The sequence below is a fragment of the Balaenoptera borealis genome, assembly GCF_965194805.1.
Source record: "Balaenoptera borealis genome assembly, chromosome: 1".
Taxonomy (NCBI): Eukaryota; Metazoa; Chordata; class Mammalia; order Artiodactyla; family Balaenopteridae; genus Balaenoptera; species Balaenoptera borealis.
The window spans coordinates 23,770,518-23,778,430 of record NC_138860.1 but is presented as its reverse complement, the minus strand read 5'-3'; positions in this window follow the sequence as shown (position 1 = coordinate 23,778,430).

Below are 7,913 nucleotides of genomic sequence, written 5' to 3'. Positions count from 1 at the left end.
GGAGAAAAGACAGCCTCTTCAATAAGTGGTGCTGGGAAAACTGGACAGCTACATGTAAAAGAATGAAATTAGAACACTCCCCAACACCACACACAAAAATAAACTTAAAATGGATTAAAGACCTAAATGTAAGGCCAGGCACTATCAAACTCTTAGAGGAAAACATAGGCAGAGCACTCTATGACATAAATCACAGCAAGATCCTTTTTGACCCACCTCCTAGAGAAATGGAAATAAAAACAAAAATAAACAAATGGGACCTAATGAAACTTAAAAGCTTTTGCACAGCAAAGGAAACCATAAACAAGACCAAAAGACAGCCCTCAGAATGGGAGAAAATATTTGCAAATGAAGCAACTGACAAAGGATTAATCTCCAAAATTTACAAGCAGCTCATGCAGCTCAATATCAAAAAACCAAACAACCCAATCCAAAAATGGGCAGAAGACCTAAATAGACATTTCTCCAAAGAAGATATACAGATTGCCAACAAACACATGAAAGAATGCTCAACATCATTAATCATTAGAGAAATGCAAATCAAAACTACAATGAGATATCATCTCACACTGGTCAGAATGGCCATCATTGAAAAATCTACAAACAATAAATGCTGGAGAGGGTGTGGAGAAAAGGGAACCCTCTTGCACTGTTGGTGGGAATGTAAATTGATACAGCCACTATGGAGAACAGTATGGAGGTTCCTTTAAAAACTAAAAATACAACTACCATACGACCCAGCAATCCCACTACCTGGCATATACCCTGAGAAAACCATAATTCAAAAAGAGTCATGTACCACAATGTTCATTGCAGCCGTACTTACAATAGCCAGGACATGGGAGCAACCTAAGTGTTCATCGACAGATGAATGGATAAAGAAGATGTGGCACATATATACAATGGAATATTACTCAGCCATAAAAAGAAACGAAATTGAGTTATTTGTAGTGAGGTGGATGGACCTAGAGTCTGTCATACAGAGTGAAGTAAGTCAGAAAGAGAAAAACAAATACCGTATGCTAACACATATATATGGAATCTAAAAAACAAAACAAAAAAATGGTCACGAAGAACCTAGGGGCAAGACGGGAATAAAGACACAGACCTACTAGAGAATGGGCTTGGGGATACGGGGAGGGGGAAGGGTAAGCTGGGACAAAGTGAGAGAGTGGCATGGGCATATATACACTACCAAAAGTAAAATAGATAGCTAGTGGGAAGCAGCCGCATAGCCCAGGGAGATCAACTTGGTGCTTTGTGACCGCCTGGAGGGGTGGGATAGGGAGGGTGGAAGGGAGGGAGACTCGGGATGGAGGAGATATGGGGATGTATGTATATGTATGGCTGATTCACTTTGTTATAAATCAGAAACTAACACACCATTGTAAAGCAATTATACTCCAATAAAGATGTTAAAAACAAAAACAAAAACATTCCTTCCTCAAATATTTGTTGAGCACCAACTATCCATCAGACACAGTGCTAGAAGCTACAAGTACAAAAATAAATAAGATGCAGCCCTGTCCTTAGGGAGACTACAGTGTGTCCGGGAAGACAAGGAGATGATAGGGCAATGAGAGTCCTTGGCTCTGTTAGAATTGTCGTAGGGTCCAGTAGGGCACCAGGGAAGAGATGGTCCATCCCACCAGAAAAGGCAGGGAATGTTGAGGAAAGGTAGGCATAGGAGAAACTTGAAAGATGCAATTGAACAAAAACGTGTAGGTGTGAATAATAAGGTAAATATAGAGAAACATAAGTAGCCAGCATGGCTGAAGGATAGAGTCCAATGGGGAAGGTTAGATGAGATCATGATGCAGCATTAGGCAGAGGCCGGTGGGTGCTTGAACTTTTGCCTAGAAGCCCCAGGGTGCCACTGAAGAGTTTTGAACAGGGAGTGACATCATTAACTTTGGTTTCAGGGAGATCACTCTGGAGTGTGGGTGGAGGGACTGAGGATGGTGGCTGAGAGCCCACCCAGGCCAGAGACCATGACAGCTGAAACAAGGTGTTAGCATCAGGGGAGGAGGGGCTGGGAGAGGTGTGAAGGATTTGGACATTGATTTGATTTCAAAGAAAAGGTAGTGGTATTTCCAGGAAGCCACTTTTACCCTAAAATAAGTCCTAGATAGTGTCAAAATTATAGCACCTCTTGCCTCACGGACAGCAAACAACAATTTCAATGCACAAACAAGGTATGTATCCAACATTACAACAATCACACAAAGGAATGTAACTCAGGGTAACAGGTTCAGGCCTGACGTCTTTATCTATATCTGTATTCCATGAATATGCTACGCATCCAGCCATTTTCATTGGGGTTTTCTACTTATGCAGATGTATTCGGTTGGCCAAAAGTTTCCTTCGTTTTTTGTTTATTTATTTATTTATTTTTGGCTGCGTTGGGTTCTCATTGCTGTGCGCGGGCTTTCTCTAGTTGTGGCGAGCGAGGGCTACTCTTCGTTGCAGTGCGCGGGCTTCTCGTTGCGGTGGCTTCTCTTGTTGCGGAGCACGGGCTCAGTAGTTGTGGTGCACGGGCTTAGTTGCTGTGCGGCATGTGGGATCTTCCTGGACCAAGGCTTGAACCCATGTCCCCTGCATTGGCAGGCAGATTCCTAACCACTGCGCCACTAGGGAAGTCCCTCCTTCGGTTTTTAAGTAAAAATAAAAGACGTATTTTTCATTTCACCAACAACTTTATTGAACAACGTATTCACCCTTTTGTTCCACTACCTTCTGCCATTTTTCAGGCAACTTCATAATTCCATCTTTCCAAAACTTTTTATCTTTTTGAGCAAAGAACTGTTCCAGGTGCCTTTTACAGTCTTCCAGGGAATTGAAATTTTTTCCGTTAAGAGAATTCTGTAAAGACTGAAATAAATGGAAATCCGAAGGTGCAATGTCTGGTGAATACAGTGGATGAGTCACAACTTCCCAGCCAAGCTGTAACAGTTTTTTCGTGGTCAGCAAAAAAATGCGGTCTTGCGTTATTCTGATGGAAGATTATGTTTTCTGTTGACTAATTCTGGACGCTTTTGTCGAGTGCTGCTTTCAGTTGGTCTAACTGGGAGCAGTACTTGTTGGAATTAATCGATTGGTTTTCCAGAAGGAGCTCATAATAGAGGACTCCCTTCCAATCCCACCATATATACAACATCACCTTCTTTAGATGAAGACCGGCCTTTAGTGTGATTGGTGGTGGTTCATTTCACTTGCCCCACGATCTCTTCCGTTCCGCATTATTGTACAGTATCCACTTTTCATCCCCCATCACAATTTGTTCTAAAAACGGAACGTTTTCATTATGTTTCCGTAGAGAATCGCATGCGGAAATATGGTCAAGAAGGTTTTTTTTCCTCTTAACTTATGTGGAACCCAAACATCAAAGCAATAAACATAGCCAAGTGCGTGCAAATGATTTTCAACGGTTGATTTGGATATTTTGCATATGTCGGCTATCTCCCATGTGGTATAACATTGATTGTTCTCCATTTGATCGCTATCAACTTCAACTGGTCTACCTGACCGTGGAGCATCGTCCAGCCAGAAATCTCTAGCACGAAACTTCACAAACCGCTTTTGACACGTTCGATCAGTCACAGCACCTTCTCTGTACACTGCACAAATCTTTTTTTGCGTTTTGGTTGCATTTTTACCGTTCTTGAAATAATAAAGTATAATAAGCCAAAAATGTTGCTTTTTTCCTTCCATCTTCAATATTAAAATGGCTACACAAAAATTCACCAATTTTGATAAGTTTTTTTTTAAATGCATGCTGATAGGACAGCTTTCATAATACAATCCAGCAAAATTGTTTTGAATGAAGTTAAAGACAATTAACTACTACTAGAGCCATCTTACGGAAAAAAAACAAACGAACTTTTGGCCAACACAATATGATGCAAACACACAAGCATTTTCCAGATTCATGCAGATAATAACAGAATATCATTATGCATTCATAACACAGACATTGACAGGCTGCACATGGAACCCAGATATGTAAAACGAAAGGCAAAGAAAAGGGATCTGGCAAGAAGTGCATTGAAGATAAGACACAACAGAAACGAGTCCCTGAGTTTCCCTGCTCAGCACTCAACAGCCATCTTGAGGCAGGAAGAAGATGCTCAAGATTCACCAAATGTCTTCCTGTTTCTTCCCCCATGATCATCTCTCTTCTAGATGGTGGTTTCTCTGTGAGGATGCCACGTCATGGTGAATAGGCAGGGAACAAGCTAGCCATTCTGCTTCCTCAGTGTCTCCCACCTATTCTCTTCTTTTCGCTGTCACTGCCTGCAGGCCTTCATTCCCTTTGACCTTGGCAACAGCCTAATGTAGGACCTACTGGTAGGTCTTGATGCTGTGGAATCAGCTATCAGTAGGGAGAGCTACTCACTAAAGTGTGGCTCTTGTGATTGCTTACGCCTCTGATCTCTCCCCAGATTTATTTTTCTGAAATATAGATCTGATCATGTCTCTTCTGTTCGAAACCTGCTGTGGTCTCTCCCTCCTTCCTTGCAGATTGAGGTCTGGATGTCTCAGCCTGGAGGTAAAAGCCCTATCCACCCCTCCAGCCATTCTCTTCTACGGTTTCCACCCTCTTCCCCCACCTTGCATGCTCTTGCAGTAACTCAGACTTCTTGCACTCCTGAACCCTGTGCTCTCTTCTTCTGTGCCTTTCTATCGTGTGCATGTGTGTATGTGTGTGTGTGTGTTTACCTAACCAGCCTATACAATGCATAGCCATTCAAAACCCAAATTCTTTGCCTTTCTCTCTCTCTTCCCTATATGCCTATAGGATGTAGTTCGTATTTGTTAGAATGCCTATTATAGCATCTATTGGTCTGAGCTGTTTTAAGAACGATTTTTCATTTATTACGGTTTTAGAGTGTCAGGAGAGTAGGCCCTTAACTTTTTTATTTTGGTGTCTCTCTGTCCAGTCCCCTCTCTCTCCCTTCTCTTCTCCTGCACTTAAGAGGTAAGAAATAAGCGGTTGTTAAATTGAATTGAACAATTCACTCACACTGCAGGTCTCTAAATCTCCAGTATGAACTATGAAGGTAATGGAGGCTCATCTTGACACAGTAAATTCCTTTGTGTTTATTGACTCTGCATGTGGGCATGAAGAGGACAAGGAATGTCATTGTGTTCACTTATTACCTTATCCCCCAAGAGGCAGAAAGAAGACTTAGCTCACCAGCATAGGTCCTAACAATTTAGAAAAAATATATATGGTAAAGCCTATTTTGATAGTGTGTGGAGGGAAAAAATGTGTTTGTTTTTATGAATTAAAATGAACTGAGCTCTATAATACCCTGAGGAATTGCCTTTGTGGTCAGCGTCTCTGGTTTTTTTTATTTAGAATCCCCATAGGTTAATATCCAAGAACTCATACAACTCAATAGCAAAAAAAAAAAAAAATCCCAAATAATCTAATTCAGAAATGGGCAAAGGATCTGAACAGACATTTTTCCAAAGAAGATATATGAATGGCCAACAGGTACACGAGAAGGGCTCAACATCACTAATCATAAGGGAAATGCAAATCAAAACCACAATGAGATATCACCTCACACCTATTAGAAAGGCTATAATCAAAAAGACAAGGGAAAACAAATGCGGGTGAGGATGTGGGGAAAAGGGAAATTTTGTGCACTGTTGGTGGGATTGTAAATTAGTACAGCCAACATGGAAAACAGTATGGAGGTTCCTCAAAAAATTAAAAATAGAAGTACCACATGATCCAGCAATTCCACTCCTGGGAATATATCTGAAGGAAACGGAAACACTATGTCGAAGAGATAACTGCATCCCCATGTTCGTAGCAGCATTATTTACAATAGGCAAGACATGGGAACAACCTAAATGTCCATCAGTGGATAAATGGATAAAGAAGTTGTGGAATACATACAATGGAAAATCATTCAGCCATGAAAGAGAAGGAAATCCTGCCATTTGCAACAACATGGATGGATCTTGAGGGAATTATGCTAAGTGAAATAAGTCAGACAGAGAAAGACAAATACTGTATGATCTCACTTATATGTGGAATCTAAAAAACAAAACAAAAAAGTACTCACAGAAAAAGAGATCAGATTTGTGGTCAGCAGAGGTCAGGGAGTGGGGTGGAAGAATTAGATGAAGGTGGTCAACTGTTCAAATTTCTACTTATAAGGTAAATGAGCACTAGGGATGTAATGTACAACATGATAGCTGTAGTTAATACTGCTGTGTGGTATATTTCAAAGTTGTTAAGAGAGTAGATCCTAACTAAGAGTTCCCATCATGGGCTTCCCTGGTGGCGCAGTGGTTGAGAATCTGCCTGCCAATGCAGGGGACACAGGTTCGAGCCCTGGTCTGGGAAGATCCCACATGCCGCGGAGCGACTGGGCCCGTGAGCCACAATTACTGAGCCTGTGCATCTGCAGCCTGTGCTCCGCAACAGGAGAGCCTGCGATAGTGAGAGGCCCGCGCACCACGATGAAGAGTGGCCCCCACTTGCCACAACTACAGAAAGCCCTCGCACAGAAACGAAGACTCAACACAGCCATAAATAAATAAATAAATAAATAAAAATTAAAAAAAAAAAAAAAAAGAGTTCTCATCACAAAGGAAAAAACTTTTTTTTGGTACCTCTATGAGTTGATGCATGTTAACTAAACTTATTGTGGTAATTGTTTCACAATATATGTGAGACAAATCGTCGTGTCCACTTTAAACTTATACAGTGCTGTAGGTCAATTATATCTTAATAAAACTGGGGGGGAAAAAAGGAAACCCCACAGTTAACCATACTTCAGCCTCAGCCTTTTAAAAATACTAATCCTAGGGCAAGCTAATAGGTGCATCTAGAAAAGAAGTTCCATAGTCAAATAAGTTTGTGAAATATTGGATTAAACAAAGATAACAATTTCTCAGGGCTTTTATCATGTTAATGAACTTTGTGAATCTCTAGGAGCCAGCATATGGTATGTGAGTGTTCCCAAATTTATTTGAAAATAGAATTCTTTTATAATAGTGCATTGTAAGAACCTAGCGTTTCATGGAACACACTTTGGGAAACACTGCTCTAATTTAACACTAATACCTGAAGACCGTATATGAGTTTTTTGCATCTCCTAATAGCAGCACATAATATGCATTACTCCTCTCCTTCTTCCAAGGTCCAGAGGATTTCAACAGTGATTACAGGAGAAATATGCATTTCATATCCTTTATAGATCCTTTAGCCCAGACCCATGGGTTGTAGATTTTTAGTAAATATTCAAAGGAAAGCCCTGTACTAATTTATGGAAAATGAGAGAATTTTTGTATCATTTCCAACCTTATCTTCTTACCCAGAGTGGCACAGATTGTCTTTCAAGGCACTGGGTAATTAAAAGAGAAGTTATGTGTTGAAATCACTGTCATATTATAGTAACAAGGAGAAAGTTGTTTATTTGTACACAGAGCAGTCTGTCTTACCCTCTATTTGAAATATGTTAGAAGACAAAAGTTATTTGTGGGGAGAGCCTAAACAGCTAAGACTTTCACTATCTGGAGTTTTCAGGAAACATGCTGTTCTGGATAGCTGAGTTTTCTTTATTGCTAGAGTTTAACCTATATTCTCATGAGTTTTCAAAATTCTACCTTTTGGGTAGATCTTTTCTAAAATGTGTATCATGCCACCTTGTCATCTTAACTAGGGTACACTCCACATAACTGAGTCTTTCCTTCAAGGCTTTCACTCTGCTGTGATATAGGAAGATCTCTAGGGTCTATAGTGGTGTGTCACGCTGTTTGACCCATCACAAAATCTTCTCCAAATCTTCCCTGGCATTAGTTTTGTCTTTTATAGCACTCTGGCCAGCAACTATTACTTCTCATTCTTGTTCCCACACCAGACTCTTGCAGCCCCCATTTCTCTCTTCATT